Source organism: Giraffa tippelskirchi, chromosome 11, assembly GCF_054371585.1.
Source record: "Giraffa tippelskirchi isolate mGirTip1 chromosome 11, T2T-mGirTip1v1.2.pri, whole genome shotgun sequence".
NCBI classification, from domain to species: domain Eukaryota; kingdom Metazoa; phylum Chordata; class Mammalia; order Artiodactyla; family Giraffidae; genus Giraffa; species Giraffa tippelskirchi.
The window spans coordinates 36189153-36207972 of NC_137285.1; the positions used below are offsets into that span (position 1 = coordinate 36189153).

At 38.4% G+C, this 18820-nt stretch overlaps 1 long non-coding RNA gene across 1 annotated transcript in view; it reads left to right on the plus strand.

Moving 5' to 3' along the window:
* Positions 1-7867, plus strand: part of LOC145527253 (uncharacterized) — a 28315-nt gene extending 20448 nt beyond the window's left edge. Inside the window, exon 3 of the long non-coding RNA XR_014069593.1 lies at positions 5726-7867. This is a non-coding gene — a long non-coding RNA (uncharacterized LOC145527253). The remainder of the gene's footprint in view (positions 1-5725) is intronic.
* The last annotated feature ends 10953 nt before the right edge of the window (positions 7868-18820 follow it).

The window sequence follows — 18820 nt, forward strand, 5'->3', positions numbered from 1 at the left end:
TGCACAGCCCTGCTCACACCTTCACTTGTGACCTTTAGCTTCTAGAATTATGAAAGAACAAATTTCCACTGTATTAAGCCATCCAGTTTGTGGTTGTTATGGCAGCCCTAGGGAACAAATACGATGGTATAAAGGGTAGTTATCAGAAGAAGAGGGTGTGGAGCTGTTGTCTGTTGAGGGATTTATAAAAGGAGTTACAAGCAGGTCGAGTCACAGATATAGGATGAGAGCCAGGTTGGTGTATTGCTTGATGGAATGTCAATGCTGGGAAGAGGTCGTGTGAAATCCAGACAAGAGAGCAGAGATGATGAGACAGGAGGACACACACTCATCCATCCAAACCACTAATCCCTAAGCAGATCTACCTTTTGCTGTCTGTCCATAAATGCTGTGTGTTAGAAATGGCCCTGTCCTCTTACTCTTGCCTGGGTCACTCACTTGCCTGATCCACTGTATCAGTTTCTCTCTGTGAAACCAACATGGAAGGCACCCTCCTCCTTTTTGTCCTTCCTGTCATTGGTGTGGGGTGCTGTGTATCTCTGAGTATGTGTATAGAGTGATGTGTTCATAGCTTTCCATTTGTAGATATTAAGTGATAGAAGTAGAATCTCTGTCTCTTTGGTTCTCTTTTCTGGTAGCATACTCTTGAAGTTATTTAAGAAGTGCTGAAATGAAGCTGATGGCATGTAATGTATATCTTGTGGGGTATAAGCATAAGAAAAATAAGAGACACTGATGTTAAATCCTTAGAAGTCTTCTGTATTTAAATCCTGTAGTTAAAAAATCTGTTATTTGAGGAAGTATTCCACATTTATTTATTTTGGACATAAAAGAAGTCAAATCTTTGGAAGGACCATTATTTCTTTTTTTTTTTTTTTAATATTTGTGTTTTTTTTTTTAATTGGAGTATAGTTGCTTTACAATGTTGTGTTAGTTTCTACTATACAATGATATGTATCAGTTATATGTATGCATATATCCACTCCCTCTTGGACCTCCCATCACTCCCCACCCTACTCCTCTAGGCCATCACAGAACACTGAGCTGGATGTGACTACGCTGTGAATGTATTAATATATGCACTTCCATGAATTCTTATATAGCCTGTATCTTTTCTTTTATGACTCAGGGTCGCTGTTATGCATGTCCATTATTGTTCTGTGCTGTAGTGTGATGTTCTGGGGCTTTTTTCCCTGAATGCCTGGACAATCACACTGCTGAACTGGGGCTCTCTTCTCTTGCTGTAGAGCCGGGCAGCTGTGCTACTGGTAGCTGCCAACACACTTTCCTTTACCAGCATGCTGTCTTCCTTTAATGTACTGTTTCTAATCCATTGTGGCCTGGGAATCAAAGTAACACAGCTTGTTAGAATTGATCCTAATGTAAGAGTAAATGCCCCCAAGCAAGCATCTGTGCCCCCGAGTGAGTTTCTTTGGGAATCTATTCTTCAAGTTAGGTGTAATCAGTTTTAGTGCATGGTCAGCCAGAGTAATTTTTTCTATGCTTCTGAACACTCACATAGATCCAGCTGGCCAAGGAGGTGGTTGGCAGCATCCAGCAAGTTCTCAGGAGGAATTTTTCCCCCCCTTTACATTGTTTTCCAGGCCTTAAGTTATTTTTAAATATGATATATGTGGTTTTGTTTCATTTTAGAATATCGACAGGATAATATTCACTGGAGAAATAATTCCTTACTTTTAAAGCCTCCATCTTGGCCAGTTACCTTGGCCGAACTTTGGATAATGGTAATGTGTGGTTTGTTTGGGGCTAAGAGTTAAGAGTCTTGGTTGTTAATGACTGACACACAGCGACCATGTGTGTCAAAGCCTCTCTAGTTAGAGAGGAAAAGCTGTGTGAGAATAACCTGATTGTGCCAAGAGGTCATATTTTAAACATACAGTCAGCCCTCTGGAACCGCAATTTCCGCATCTGCAAAGTCAACCGACCAGAGCCTGTGGATTTAGATATCCGCTCTACTAGACTATTTTATATAAAGGGCTTGAGCATCCTTGGTCTTTTTTCTTTTTTTAATCCATGGAAGTTCTGGAACCAATCCCTGCCCCCCACTCCCCACCCCAACACACACACACACACACACACACACACATATACTGAGGGGGAACTAGACTGTATGTAGCAGTAGCTGAAGATATAGAAGGAGAGCCAGGGTTTCCTAGGATGTCACACTGTTTGTGAGTCAGGTGAAGAAGGTCTTTGCATCTTGAGATGACACAAGTCAAAATGACAAAAGTAGAAATTTTGAGGTCAAAATCAATAAGGCATTTGGATAACAGTCATTTGATTTAGTTTGAGTGGACCCTGGGAGTTGGTGATGGATAGGGAGACCCGGTGTGCTGCAGTCCATGGGTTCACAAAGAGTCGGACATGACTGAGCAACTGAACTGAACTGAACATTTAATTTAAGAAAAGAGAGTCTTTGAGCAAACCTCATTTCTCTTAGGTCCTTTTCAACTGTATTACACTCAGACTCTTGCTGTGAGAGAGTAAATGGTGAAGGACACAGAATACATAGAGGACTTGGAAGAGCCAAGTGTAAATAGTCACAGCCTTGAAAAATAATGCAGGTTTAGGAAAATGAGTGCCTCTATAAATCACTGGAAAACTCGATGATGATTCGCACTGCAGATGGGCTTTTAAACAAGTGTGCGAGTTTGCTGCTGCTTCTCAACTCCCAATTGGATACTTGAAAAAAAAAAGGCTCTTTCTCAATATCCTGTTCTTGTGCCTTATTAAAATCATTCTGGTGCTCTGACCCCCACCCCTTGTTTCTTTCTTCTTTTCACATCTGTGTTTGTGTGGGGAGGATGTGACCCACTGTTCCCAGCCATGGAGAATGCCTGAAAGTCATGAGGACGAGATGGTGACCCAGCTACAGCGCGTGTGAAATGACTGATGGGAAGAGAGAGGGAGAGAGCAAGACGCGGTACCGGGTTAGGAGTTGTGCAGTTATTTCTAGCTTTGAATTGTTTCCAAATCTCATACATTCACAGACAGCCTCGCCAAAGCCCACAGCTGTCATGCATTTTCAACAGATTCCACAGGGCCTAGATGAGGTTTGAAGGCATTCCTTTGCTCTTACACATTAGCTCCAAGGAATTACCGTAACATCTGATATTGTGGAAGTGGGATCTTTGCCATCCTGACCTTGCCCAGAGCAGTCCGGAAATAGGGGTCCAAGAATGTATTATCTCATACGGCCTGTAAGGGTCACCGGGGGCCCCCTCGGTGCTGTTCCAACCAAATGCAGGCACCCAGTGTGCTCTACCCTGGGGGAAACCGTGCTGCTTCGTATGGACACAGTGGGCAGACACGTGTTCCCATTGCTATTTGGATGTTTGTCATAAGAAAGGCATGTTCCACTGGAGAAATTCCCAGCTGTCAGTAATGTGCTGATACACCACAGCCAATCATCGGAAGGCGAGCCAAATAAACAGGATGTTCACAGTGTGTGTGATTGCATGAGTGTGGAGCAAAACTTCTGCCCATTTCACAGCCTCATAATGGGATTTACATGCATTGCTTCATCTGCATCTGTCTGTTTAGGGTAGAAACACATAAACACCATGGAAACAATGTGTTAGAAAGCCCTTTCTTTGGCTATGTGGGCGGTTGATATGGTGGGATGAAATCTGTGTAAACTGGGAATGAACGTTGCTTTAGTGTCATGAATTTACTTGCTGGGAAGTGCCTCCAGGTCATCCAAACACAGAGAGGAAATGAGCGGATCATCAGTGGCTATTGTGCGTTGACTGAGGGGGCTGAGTGTCTCTGGCTATTTTTACACACGGCTGGAGTCATCTTCATTCTTTCTTCTTGTAAGCCACTAACTAGTTATTTATATAAATGTACAGAAACAAGTCAGAGTTATGTCATTGCCCTTTTCTGTTTGGAAATGCTGCTACTGTTAACTATGTGCTATGCTTAGTCGCTCAGTCATGTCCGACTCTTTGTGTCCCCACGGACTGTAGCCCACCAGGCTCCTCTGTCCATGGGGATTCCCCAGGCAAGAATCCTGGAGTGGGTTGCCATGCCTTCCTCCAGGGGATCTTCCCAACCCAGGGATTGAACTCAGGTCTCCTGCATTGTAGGCAGAATCTTTACTGTCTGAGCCACCAGGGAAGCCCACTGTTAACTATTGAAAGTGAAAGTTGCTCAGTTGTGTCTGACTTTTTGTGACCCCATGGACTCCATGGGATTCTCCAGGCCAGAATACTGGAGTGGGTAGCCTTTCCGTTCTCCAGGGGATCTTTCCAACCCAGGGATTGAACCCAGGTCTCCTGCATTGCAGGCAGATTCTTTACCAACTGAGCTATCAGGGAAACCCTGTTAACTATTAGTGCCTAAATATATTCCTGAGGCAGCGATTTGGGAAGGGAGAGTGGGGAGTTCCTTCAACATTCATGTGCAGAGTTCTTTGAAAAAGGACATTAAATATCCTGTTAGATGTCAAACCGTTTACTCCTCCAGAAATGCAGATCCCTTTGCCCAAGTGGTACGTTTATTCATGATAATAATAGTAGGTAACATTTACTGCAGATTTCCTATGTGCCAGTATTGGGTTCAGTCTTTAACATATGTTAACTCTTTTAATTCTCACAAAAGTATATTGTGTTGATATTATTATTATTCCTCTTCTAAAGATAAGGAAACTAGGATTCACGAATGTTAGTAGGCTTGCCTAAGAAAATAGAGCTGGTAAGAGAGTGAGTTTGAAGGTCTGAGTACAGAACCCACGCACTTAACCACTCCTCTGTATGACCCTCATATGTGTTTGCTTTATGGAAAATCTTATTCTGTTGCAGCCTCTGGTGTTATGTTCCATGGAAATGTGACTCCTTGTTCCTTCTTGAACAAGCTTGCGGGACAAAGATAATATTGGCATTCTCATGCCTATTTAGTTAGGATGCTTCAGCGTAGCAGGTTGAAGGTTGAGGACCACGGCATGAAGACTCGGTCATGATTTTTTCAATTTTGATCCTTTAATTATGATTGTTGCATGCTGCTTTCGAAACTTATTGCCCAAGATGCACTGACTTAAGCCCGATCACATGTCAGGATGCCTTCTTTTAAAAATTTTGACACCCTTTCATAGTTTTTAGGTGATAAACATAGCTGAAAAAAGAAAGAATTTTCTAAATGCACAGAATGTGTGCTTAGTTTGGTTTGTCGTTATTGTTGCTTAGTCACTCAGCTGTGTCCGACTCTTTGAGACTTCATGGACTCATGGAGCCCATCAGGCTCCTCTGTCCATGGGATTTCCCAGGCAAGGATACTGGAGTGGGTTGCCATTTCCTTTTCCAGGGAATCTTCCCAAACCCAGTGATAGAACCTATGTTTTGTGCATTGGCAGGTGGATTCTTTACCACTGAGCCACCATGGAAGCTTAGTTTGGTTAATGAACTTTTAAAAGACTTGTACTATGATATCATCTGGCAGAGGACAGAACTACATAATGGTTAGAATACAAGCTCTGGACTTGCATTACTTACTTCTTCTGTGACCTTGGGAAATATGATTGATGTCTCTGTACCCTTTTCTCCCCCCATCTGTGCAATAGGGCACAGGGAAATAGCAGTTATCTTGTAGGATTGTTGTTAAGATGTAATGAGAAGATACATGTAAAATGTGTAGTAAATATTCAGTTGTATGCAGTAAATGTCTTTTGGCACTTTCTATCACCATCTTTGCATTATTTTTCTCCAAGGTTCTCACTGCAAGCAAATGCACTGGATTGTGAAATATTGGCTCCCTGAACTAGAACATAAGCTCCATGGAACCAGGTATGGTTTGTTCTCCTCTGTATCCTCATGGTCTAGGACAGTAGCCCATACCATCTCACAAATACGTGTTGAATTAATGAGTATTAGTTATTATCATTATCTGTTTCAGACACTATGCTTTTAAAAACTTCTCAAAATACTGTTCAGGTTTGCACAGTTACTGAGAGGCTTAAGATATGTTTGATTTGTAATCATAGAATTTAATAGTTTATAGAGACATCAGAGCATATTGAGTTTAACCTTTTCAATTTATAAGAAAACTTAAAATATCCTGAGGCCAGGAATATTAAGTGGTGTTCCCCCAGTTAAGAATTACCCAGTGGCAGATAAGATCTGACATCAAGGCCTATGACACCCAATGTAGTGTTCCTTCTTCTGTGGCCCCCTGACTCCTAATTCGGGAACCGACACGGCTCTTGCCTCTCTGTGGGTCAAGCCTCTTTCCAGGTGAAAACTCAGGTCCTCTTTCATCATTGTGTTTTACTCCAAACTTCTCATCTCTCCTGGTTGATTGGTCACTGCTGTCATCCCCTGGCTTTTGAGGTCTCCAATATATTTTACTTGGGGAGAAAATCAAAACAAATAAAAGCTTTAAAGGTTATCACACTTCTGGCTTCAGAGCTGTCTAGGAGAAAAGAAGGTATGAATTCATCTCCAAAACATCATGTACTGTTTCCAGTATGGTAAGCAGTGTAGCTGGAGTTTACAGATATTTTTAAAGGCACACCTTTTCCTCAAAGAGTTTACACTCTAGCTGAAAAATTCATCCCACAGTATGTAACAGTGACAATAGTTAGAACACAAAGAGTGAAGATGAAGATAAAAATTTGAAGGAGCTTAGAGGAGGGAAAAAATCACTTCCAGGGAGTAAATGGGATGTTGATGTAAGAGGCAACATCTTAAGTAGGCTATCATGGATCAGTGGTATTCTCCAAATTTCATGCATCTTGGCTGAAATATATTTTTAAAGTTGATTGATTATTTAAGGTCTGTTTTACTTCATGATGTTTTATATTTTCATGTATGCCATTTAATAGAAACATCTATATGCAACCTAGTGCAATCAAAATAGCTTATTTCTCAAAAAGAGGCTTTTGTTGCAGGTATTGCTTTGTATTTTTTTGATACTCACAATTATAAGCATTTACTTTAATTTATGAATGATAATATATTCCTAAAAGAAAAAAAATTGTATCTTGTACATACACATGTAAAATATTTAGAGTCTCTCTATATGCTGCTGCTGCTAAGTCGCTTCAGTCATGTCCGACTCTGTGCGACCCCATAGACGGCAGCCCACCAGGCTTCCCCATCCCTGGGATTCTCCAGGCAAGAATACTGGAGCGGGTTGCCATTTCCTTCTCCAATGCATGAAAGTGAAAAGTGAAAGTGAAGTCGCTCAGTCGTGTCCGACTCCTAGCGACCCCATGGACTGCAGCCTACAGGCTCCTCCGTCCATGGGATTCTCCAGGCAAGAGTATTGGAGTGGGTTGCCATTGCCTTCTCCATAGTTAGGAATTAAACAGGTCCTTTTTGGACATGCGGATTTGACTCATGTAACTGATTACAGAATGGTTGAAACACAAAAGGTTTGCAAACCAAAGTCCATTATGATATAGTAGAGAGTATTGAAGAGACCCCGGAGCTGAACCTATGACTTTTACATTAAAAGTCCCAGAAAACAGTTGCCTCCATAGACTTTTTTTTCCCTTTGTGAATGTATCTTTCTACTTAAAATAATTTACTGCATTTATTTTAATAGTTGATCTCTTTTCTGACCTTTATTTACAAAATTAAATATAATGCTGGTAATGTAAGTATCTTTAGTTTTGCTAAATATTTTACAGTGCATTGAATGTACGTAGTAACTAGAAACTTGAAAGCTCTTTTTTATTGAGGTCTAATTTACATAAAACTATGTCAGTTTCAGTTGTATACCAAAACAATATCTGTATATATTGCAAAATGAGGACCACATTATGTCTTGAAAATTTTGATTAATTTTATTAAACCATATGTCATATTTTCCATTTATCCATCAAAAAAAAAAAAAACCGAAAAACAAATATGATTTATAGAAGCAAGAATGACAGGGATATGATTTGCCTCAGTTTACTGTGGTGACGGCGCCTCATTTTCCATTCTTCGTCTCCATTCTGACTTTGCCCCGTCCCTGCCCAGCTGAGGAGCTGTTGGCTGTGAGGCCCTGTGTCCTTAGCATCCGTGCCCTGGGTTGGTTGGTTTCCTGACTGTGGGTTGCTCTAGCCACCCATTCTGTTTACTGGTTCCTAGAGCTACGGTTGCAGCCTTGGTCTTTTGTTTCTCACGTTGAGCGTGCTGACAGATGTGCTCACTGAACATTTTAACCAGCATACTTAGGCTGGCTTCTTCTGAAGCTGATGAAATTACCAAAACAATTTCATGCTCCTCTGAAGAGCAAAGGGAAGGCAAAACCAGAAAGATGGATCAAACGCAGCCACTGTGGAAGATGCCTCAGAACTTTAACAGAGCAGAAGAACGATGGTGTTCAGTGACTGTGGGGGGCCATGTTATCTCATGATAAGAACTGGATTAAAACAGCTTACTCAGACCCTGTGAACTATGTCTTATTATAATTAGCTTTTACACTATTACTGGATTTTAGACCAGATTAGCCATTGCTATTTGTGCAGAGAGGTCAATCAATTTTTTTGTAAATATGTTGGGACAGGTTTCCTGAGGTCATGAACATGTGACTATACCAAGAAGGATAATTTATTATCAAATATTGGTTGAACTGTTATTATCTGAATGAGACTTATTTAAAGTGTAAATATTTATGCAAGACACACTCCTTGCTCAGAGGATCTTGTGCTCAGTTGTTAAAAGTGGTGTGGGACCTTCTATGACTGAAGAAAATCAAGGGCATATTTGAGGATAAGAGGACTTTCTAGTGATTGATAGAATATTAGATCTGAAGCTCTTTCAGAAATCATCTACTCCTCCTATCTTATTCTGTGGGTATCATAACTATAAGTGTGACTTGCCTAAGATCACTCAGACATTGGGGAAAAGTCAAATATAAGCATACTTATCTTTCCTTTAATTCTGGTAATTTTTTTCATGATATGACATGTATATTTATACTGTTTTAGGCAGATCAAATGCAGTTGAATTTTACTTGTTTTAGTTTAGTGCTTATTGCTGATTGCTTTAATCCTAATGTGTTTAATCTGGTTTTCTCTGTGTTGGATATTTTTAGCTACAGGAGAGAGGACAAGAGAAAAACTTCTTTATTTTGCACTTCAATTTTTCATTTTTTATTAGTACAAATTTGAAACTTTTCATTATATAAGTCAGTTCAGTTCAGTTCAGTTGCTCAGTCGTGTCCGACTCTTTGCAACCCCATGAATTGCAGCACGCCAGGCCTCTCTGTCCATCACCAACTCCCGGAGTCTACCCAAACCCATGTTCATCGAGTCAGTGATGCCATCCAACCATCTCATCCTCTGTCGTCCCCTTCTCCTCCCGCCCCCAATCCTGCCCAGCATTAGGGTCTTTTCCAATGAGTCAACTCTTCGCATGAGGTGGCCAAAGTATTGGAGTTTCAGCTTCAACATCAGACCTTCCAATGAACACCCAGGATTGATCTCTTTTAGGATGGATTGATTGGATCTCCTTGCAGTCCAAGGGACTCTCAAGAGTCTTCTCCAACACCACAGTTCAAAAGCAGCAATTCTTCGGTGCTCAGCTTTCTTCACCGTCCAACTCTCACATCCACACATGACCACTGGAAAAACCATAGCCTTGACTAGACGGACTTTTGTTGGCAAAGTAATGTCTCTGCTTTTAAATATGCTATCTAGCTTGGCCATAAACTTCCTTCCAAGGAGTAAGCGTCTTTTAATTTCATGGCTGCAGTCACCATCAGCAGTGATTCTGGAGCCCAAAAAAATAAAGTCTGACACTGTTTCCACTGTTTCCCCATCTTTTTCCCATGGAGTGATGGGACCAGATGCCATGATCTTAGTTTTCTGAATGTTGAGCTTTAAGCCAACTTTTTCACTCTCCTCCTTCACCTTCAAGAGGCTCTTTAGTTCTTCTTCACTCTCTGCCATAAGGGTGGTGTCATCCGCATATCTGAGGTTATTGATATTTCTCCCGGCAATCTTGATTCCATGATTCCAGCTTGTGTTTCTTCCAGCCCAGCGTTTCTCATGATGTACTCATGTATGTATTATATAAGTAGTACCCACTAATTGAATAAAACTAGAAGATATATATTAGGAAAATGAGAAAACTAAATTCAATGATAAAACTAGGTCCAATCTCCTAGAGAAAATCTCCTTGCAGATTTTCCACTGCAAGGCATGCGGGATCTTAGCTTCCCAACCACTAATATATATATATATATATTTCGTTGCAATAAAAATGGGATCATATTTAACCTACTATTTTATACTTCATTTTTTCATGTAACTATTACATGAACATTTTTTATGTAAGTATGTTTAGAATAACACTTTTATTGGAATGGCAAAATAGTCTGTTTCATTCATTTTATATTGTGGACATTTTACTTATTGTCAATTTTTGAACAGTTTGAGAACATTTTTTTGTTGTAAATATTCTGTAATGAAGATCCATAAACTGCACATTTATACGTAATTATTTCCCTTGTATTTTCAGAAGTAGTTTTCCTGGATCAGGTAACATACATACATGCTAGACTTTTGATACACAGTGGGTCCATCACCAACACTTTTTATTCCTGATTTCAAAATTTGCAGTTTGTATTCAGAGCTGCAGGACTTTAAAATCTGGCCAGGGTAAATAGATTTATTAAAAAAAGAAAACCAAAACCCTTTTCAGTAGGATATGTTGGGTCACAATAGCTTAATATTCACACAGCAGGGTTATCATTTCCTGAAATACATTAAATAGGTGATATCGATCAGAGACAGATGATAATTGTTCAAGATAAAGGTCTCCTCATCTCTGTCTTTCAAAGGCAAGAAGATGATGATTCTAAATCTAGCAGTGGCTTCAGGAGATGGCTTCTGTCACGTCTTCATACCTCTTTATCAGACCTCTCTGACTCACACTTAGTATATCAGGGATGTAAACTGACTATATGGTTCTATGAGACCTTGGGAGTCTTCAGATGTTAACTATAAAGCAAACACTGTTACCGCCTAGAGGACACTGTGATTCTCTTACTTATGGTTTGAATTTGCTTTCTATGTGTTGTTACTTTTTTTTTTAAGTACTTTTTATTTGGACCATTTTAAAAGTCTTTATTGAATTTGTTATAATATTGGTTCTGTTTTATGTTTTGGATTTTCCACTGCAAGGCATGTAGGATCTTAGCTTCCCCACCAGGGGTAGAATCTGCACCTTCTGCACTGAAAGACACAGTTCTAACCACTGGGCCACAGGGAAGCCCTGTGGTTGCTTATTGACATGAGAATGTGTAGCAGTCATTTTTAAAACTTGGTTTACTAAAACCTGCTAGATGTGTATAATGAAACTACTAAATTCGGTAAGATTTGCATGCATCGTTTAAAAGTAAGATTATACTTCCTAATAGAAGAACATTTTCAAAGAGAAAAAAAAACCCACACATTTATTTTTTGCAATGATAATCTTTCACATTTTGGTGCCTAATAGACTACAAAATTCTTGGCTTTCTTGGATAAGAAATAACTGAGCTCATTAAATGCATGTTGCTTTGAGATAATAGTGTTTTGTGATAATGGTTGTAGTTTCAAATATGATGTTTCTGCATAGAAATTAACTCCTATCTTTGTTTCTGAAACAGTCTAAGCACTCAAGGGAAAATATCATTGCACTGGTTTTATACCATCTGTGATTAAAATCATTCATATTGTAAATTATAAAATATCTCCAAAGGTAAGATTATTTTACAGCTAAGTATTTTGTTATCTAAGTAAATATTTATATAACTTTAGATTATGCTGTAACTCAATTTATAATGTTTAAAATTATTTTACCATATTTACCATATATCTCAAGTATGGGTTAGCTCATTCTTTGGAATGGGCAACTGTGGCTTTCAATTTTTATTTTTTGTTTACAGGTTGTGTTTACTTTGATTAGTGGATTCTGGGATAGTTCTAGAAAAATGTTCAAATTTGATTAGTACTTTTGTGAGATAATGTGGATTTTGTACCTTATACCTACACTCATATGAGTAAATATTATTATGTCAGATGAGCGTGTGTGTGTGTGTGTGTGTTAGTTGCTTCAGTCATGTCCTACTCTTTGTGACCTCATGGACTGTTGCCCGCCAGTCTCCTGTGTCCATGAAATTCTCAAGGCAAGAATACTGGAGCAGGTTCAGATGAGCTTAGTCTACTTGAAAAACAAAGAGGTGGGTAATGCAATACTGAAAAGTATTGCAAAGTAGGACAGACCTACTTTGATGGAATGGAGAGAAATGGGGGGGGGGAAGCCCAGAGTATAGATGACCTCCAGCTTAGGGCTGATTCAGGTATTGAGTCTTTGCGACCCCATAGACTGTAGCCCACCAGGCTCCTTTTTCCATGGAATTCTCCAGGGATCGATCCCTGGTATCCTGCATTGAAGGCAGTTTCTTTACCGTCTGAGCCACCAGGGAAGCCTAACTGAGAGTTATGGGTAATTATTAGGAAGAATGAAAGTCCTGAGCACCTGCCTGTGTGGGTGTTTGCCCACGTTAAGGCCATATTTCACCTGACCTTGATGCTCCCTGTCAATCCAAATGTTTGCTCTGAATAACTCTTTCCTCTGCTTCATCACTTCCTTTCTCTCTTTCAGGTTATAGTTTAGGATGCACTTCTTCCAGGACAATTTCTGTAAAATCCAGTGGCCTCCAAACCACCAACATAATTCTGGATCCCCTCGACTACTCACCACTTTTGTAATCACTGCAGCTCCTCTTTTTATAGGTAGAATATGTGTCTGTGCCGTTTTCCTTATTAAATCATAATCATGTAGCTGTGACCAAGTTTAATCTTTGCTGTGTTTGAAACACTAAACAAAATAGTTATATAGCTGAACATCTCTAAATAACCATAGTACCAAGGGGAATTTTATACCGATTTTTTTAACCAGAAAGTTGAAAATATTTCTATTGGTTGGATTCAAAGGAAGGAGAGGAAGAAGGAAATAAGTCTGAGCGTTTAGATAGGTCCTGAAGATTTGCTGAACATTATACCGAACTTCTTTTTATTTTAACACATTACCTCATACAATCCTCATCATTGTTCATGTGGGAGAGAAACTGTTAAATTCATTTTGGAGATAAAGACATAAAGAGTTCTTTTCTGATGAGGCTCAGAGAATTCAGAGGATACATAATTAGTAAGTGGAAGCATTGGAATAAGAACACAAAAATGTGTGATAGGAAACATTCATTTTCTTAGCTGATTCTAACATCTTGATATCCATTTTCTACTGGCCTGATTCTAATGATGTAAAGTAATGCTTTCAAACCTCTTTTCTGATAATTGAGTTTTGAGTTTTTTTAAATAACTTTATTTTGAAAAATTTTATTTATTTTTATTTTTGGCCATGCTGGGTCTTCACTGCTGCTTGGGTTTTTCTCTACTTGTGGACAGTGTGGGCTACTCTTCTGTGCAGTGTGTGGATTTCTCATTGTAGTGGCTTCTCTTGTGGAGCATGAGCTCTAGGGTAAGGAGACTTTAGTAGTTGTGGCAGTATGGTGCTGGCACAAAAACAGAAATATAGACCAATGGAACAAGATAGAAAGCCCACAAATAAACCCATGCACTTATGTATTTTTGACAAAGGAGGCAAGAATATACAATGGGGCAAAGACAGCCTCTTCAGTAAATGGTGCTGGGAAAACTGGACAGCTACATGTAGAAGAATGAAATTAGAACACTTGCTAGCACCATAGACAAAGATAAACTCAAAATGGATTAAAGACCTAAATATAAGACCAGAAACTATAAAACTCTTAGAGGAAAACATAGGCAGAACACTGGATGATATAAATAAAAGCAAGATCCTCTATGACCCACCTCCTAGAGTAACGGAAATAAAAACAAATGTAAACAAGTGGGATCTGATTAAACTTAAAAGCTTTTGCACAGCAAAGGAAACTATAAGCAAGGCGAAAAGACAACCATCATAATGGGAGAAAATAACAGCAAATGAAACAACTGACAAAGGATTAATTTTCAAAATATACAAGCAGCTCATACAACTCAATACCAGAAAAACAAACAACCCAGTCAAAAAGTGGGTAAAAGACCTAAACAGACATTTCTCCAAAGAAGACATATAGATGGCTAACAAACACATGAAAAGATGCTCAACACTGCTCATTATTAGAGAAATACAAATCAAAACTGCAAATCTAACTGTGTATCACCTCACACTGGTCAGAATGGCCATTATCAAAAAATCTACAAACAATAAGTGTTGCAGAAGGTGTGGAGAAAAGGGAACACTCCTGCACTGTTGGTGTGAATGTAAATTGATACAGCCACTATGGAAGACAGTAGGGAGATTTCTTAAAAATTTAGGAATAAAACCACCATATGACCCAGCAATCCCACTCCTAGGCATATACCCTGAGGAAAACAAAATTGAAAAAGACACATGTATCCCATTGTTCATTGCAGCACTATTTACAATAGCTACAATATGGAAGCAACCTAGATGTCCATTGACAGATGAATGTATAAAGAAGTTGTGGTACATGTACACAATGGGATATTACTCAGCCATAAAAAGGAATGCCTTTGAGTCAATTCTAATGAGGTGGATGAACCTAGAACCTATTATACAGAGTGAAGTAAGTCAGAAAGAGAAAGATAAATATCCTATACTAACACATAGATATGGAATCTAGCAAGATGGTACCAAATAATTTATTTGCAGGGCAGCAATGGAGAAACAGATATAGAGAACAGACTTATGGACATGGGGAGAGGGGAGTAGAGCTTGAGATGTATGGAGAGAATAACATGGAAAATTACATTACCATGTGTAAAATAGATAGCCAACAGGAATTTTCTGTATGTCTCAGTGAACTCAAATAGGGGCTCTGTAACAACCTAGAGGGGTGGGATGGGGAGGGAGATGGGAGGAAGGTTCAAGAGGGAGGTGACATATGTATACCTATGGCTGATTCATGTTGAGGTTTGACAGAAAACAACAAAATTTTGTAAAGCAATTATCCTTCAATTAAAAAATAAATAAATTAAACTATTGTGAAAATAAGAGGAGTCAAAGGTCTTTCTTCTCAGTATAGTGCTAAAAATATCAATTTATTATCATTAATATTAATGGTATAGAAATATAATATTATATTGTATTTTTAGGCATGCTAGCTAATGCAGTTACTTGATTATTATATCTTAAATGAGGTAGTAGTAACTATTATAAATTATTTTTATCCTTTACTACATGTCACATTGTTTTTCAAATGAAATATAACTCAGATAGCCTTTTCTAGTCAAGTAGTGCCTCAATTGTAATAATTTACAATATTAAACACAGTTTCCTACCAGCATTGTGTAGAATGTAATATCAAGTATTTTCGAAATGCTACCCATGGAGAAAAATATTGATGGTTGCAGAAAGATGTCATCAGAGACTGGGCCAAATTAACTGACACAGTAATTTCCTTCCAAATGCAAACATCCTTAACTTAGAAGAAAGATCTGTTTCATAATGTTATAAACATGTCTACCCCTGGAGCAGGCTTGATAATTAATGCCACATATTCATGATGAGAAAAATATATGAGTTTGGTCATAAATGTTCTCATGCATCTTAGATGTCAATAAAATGAATAGCCTTTATTATTTCCTAATGATAACTTGTTTCTAGACACTGCTACTTTGCAGGAGATGATGACTGTGTTGGCACATAATGAAATATTACAGGAACATGCCCTAAGCGTTTGTAAGACACACCCTTAGCTCCAAATCAACGCAGTAAGAGCAACATATACGGGCAAGAGGAACATGCTTGAGGAAATCCAACCCCTGCCCTTGCTTTCCACTTACACTCTCATAAATCAGTCGAGGTGAATATCTTAAGCTCAGTTAGAAAAAAGTTTTTTTAAAAAGACAATGTTCCTCTTTCTTTGGCTTGCAGGACCGAGTCCTCTATTCATGGTCACCCCTGCTTTCTAGACACAGCATTTGTTTGTTTTTCAGAAAATCTCCAAGGGCTTGACTTCTGTGGGTGATTTTGTTCCACATTAAGAGAAAAGGACTGACATATATTCTTACTCCATGGCACGTTACAAACATGTGAGGCTGACCAATAGGTGTGGATAAGAGCAGTTAGTTCATATGATGGGAAGAATTATCTATAGGATAGAAAATTAAAATAAGACTGTTGATTTCATTTCCAACATATAAAGAACTTGGAGGTGGTCATTCCTGTCTTTATAGTTATGAAGATAAATGCACTTAAAATTGATGACTTTCCATGGACCCATCAGAGAACAGAAACTGCAGGGCAAAGTCCCACTTTGAATGCTGGTGAGGCAGGCAAATCCAGAGTCACAGTTGAGATTTATTCATGAACTGAAGTGGAAGCTGCTGGTGCTGTAATTTGGTAGGGACACTTAAAGGGTGATTTTGAGAAAACACTGGAGCCTGAATATGAACCAAGATGAGAGGGAGAAACATGTGGAACCGCAGCTTTATGGGTCTTCAGTGAGCTTTAAGCTCCTGAAACCCAACTTGTCTCATGGTGAAGATCCAAGAAAATCCTCTTGTGGCTTTGGCACAGAAAGGGGAAGAGTAATCATGGTGAAATATTCCCAGAGAGTTGTTCATAACAAAGACATATGCTTTAGGGGAAAAGACTTTGTAAAAAAATAAAAGTGTTAGTTGCTCAGTCATGTCCGACTCGGCACGACCCCATGGACTATAGCCCACCAGGCTCCTCAGTCCATGGAATTTTACAGGCAAGAATACTGGAGTGGATTGCCATTTCCTTCTCCAGAGGGCTTCCTGACCCAAGGATCAAACCCAGGTCTCCTGCATTGTAGGCAGATTCTTTACTGTCTTACCAGAGACTTATCCCAGGTGGGGGAAGGGCATCCTTACTCCAACCAGTTTTCTGGTCTCACCTAAGGCGAAAAAAGTTATACCATGAAGATGCTCTTATGAGGGTCACAGCCCAGGGACCCAGGCATACTGAAACCTGAGATTTAATGCTGAGACTACATTATGCCTCCCTTCTCCCACACTTTATCACACCAACCAGGCTCCAATGTAGCAGTAGTGGATTTATAATGGAAAGAGCTGTAAAATGCAGATTATCTCTGAAGAAGAGTACTTAGGGAAGTCCAAAGTCAACAGGGAAGATAAAAACAAATATACTAGAGGAAATTGAATTCTCTGGATCCTACATTTATAGCAAACATTAGTACAACAAATCTGACTTTTAAAAAATTATGAAGCATGCCAAAAAGCAAGAAAAATGGAGTCTAAAGAAACAAAGCAAGAATCAGAATCAAATTTGGGTACACACAGATACTGAAATTATCAGGATTAAATGTAACTATGATTAATAAGTTAAAGATTAAAGGAAAAAGCAGAAAACATATAAGAACAGATCAGTAATGAAAATGAAGAGGGGGAGATTCTAGGAAAGAATCAAAAGAAATCAGACAGAAAGGCAGAATGTCTCTGAGGCACTTGACAGTAGATTGGACATGCCTGAGTATAGATCTAGTGAGAACAAAGGTAGGTCAATAGAATAAATAGGTCAATAGAATAAAAATATGTCAATACCAAATTGAAAGGGAAAAGAGAAAAGATTCAAGTACATCCAAGAACTATGAGACAACTGCAAAAAAGTAACATATGCTTAATTGAAATACCAGATAAAGAAGAAAGAAGAAACAGAAGAAATATATAAAGTCATAATGGCTGAAAACTATCCAAAATTAATCAGGCATTGAACCACAGATCTAGGAAGTTCAGAGAACACCAAGAAGGAGAATTACTGCACTTCCTGCTTCAAGAAAAATATCAAGAAACTACACCTAGACATATCATATTCAAGCAGTAGGAAATCTAAGGCACAGAGAAAAATCTTGAATCTAGAAGGAAAAATACACCATACTTACAGATGAACAAAGAAAAGAATTATAGTAACCTTCTTGTCAGAAACAAGACGACAGTGGAGGGAAATATTTAAAGTTTTGAGGGAAAATCATCAGTATATAATTCCATATCCAGTAAAATCATTCTTCAAGAGTAAAGAAAAAAAAGTTTTGTTTTTCTCAGACAAATAAAACTTGAGGTACTTTATCACCAGCAGAACTGCCCTGAAAGAAAAGTGAAAAGATGTTCTTCAGGGAGAAAGAAAATTATATAGGTTAGAAACTCAGACCTACATGAAGAAAGGAAACATGTTGGAGAAGTAATAAATCCAAGTAAAATGAAAGCTTTTACTTTTCTTATTTTTAATTGCACTAAAAGATGACTTTGTTTAAAGCAGTAATAGTAACAATGTATTAGGTTATTATGGGATATGAGTAAGCGAAGTGAATGAATAAGTGAAAATGAGACAGGAGGGAGAAATTGTGAAGAGCTGTATTATATATACATGAAGCAGTATAGAGTTATTTGAAAGTGGATTTACACTGGTTTAAAATGCATAGTTGAAATTCTGTCAACTACTAAAAATATTTTCAAAAGAAGTATAATTGATATGCTAAAAGAAGGAAAAAAAATAGAATCATGAAGTGCTCACCTGAAACTGGAAAGGCATAAAAAGAGGGAAACAAGAAGAAAAAAAATAAGTGCAGTGATTAGAACAGATAAGCATGGTAGAAATTAATATTAATAATCACTTTAAATACATATATACCTCAACTAAAAAGGTAAATTGTTGAAGTGAATTAAAAAAAATACGTATCAGGAAGATAATGGTCACTGCTGTGACAAATAGTCTTTACAATTTCAGTGACTTAACACAATAGGAGTTATCTTCTTGCTTACATAAGAGCAGATCAAGGAACCTAGCATTAGGGA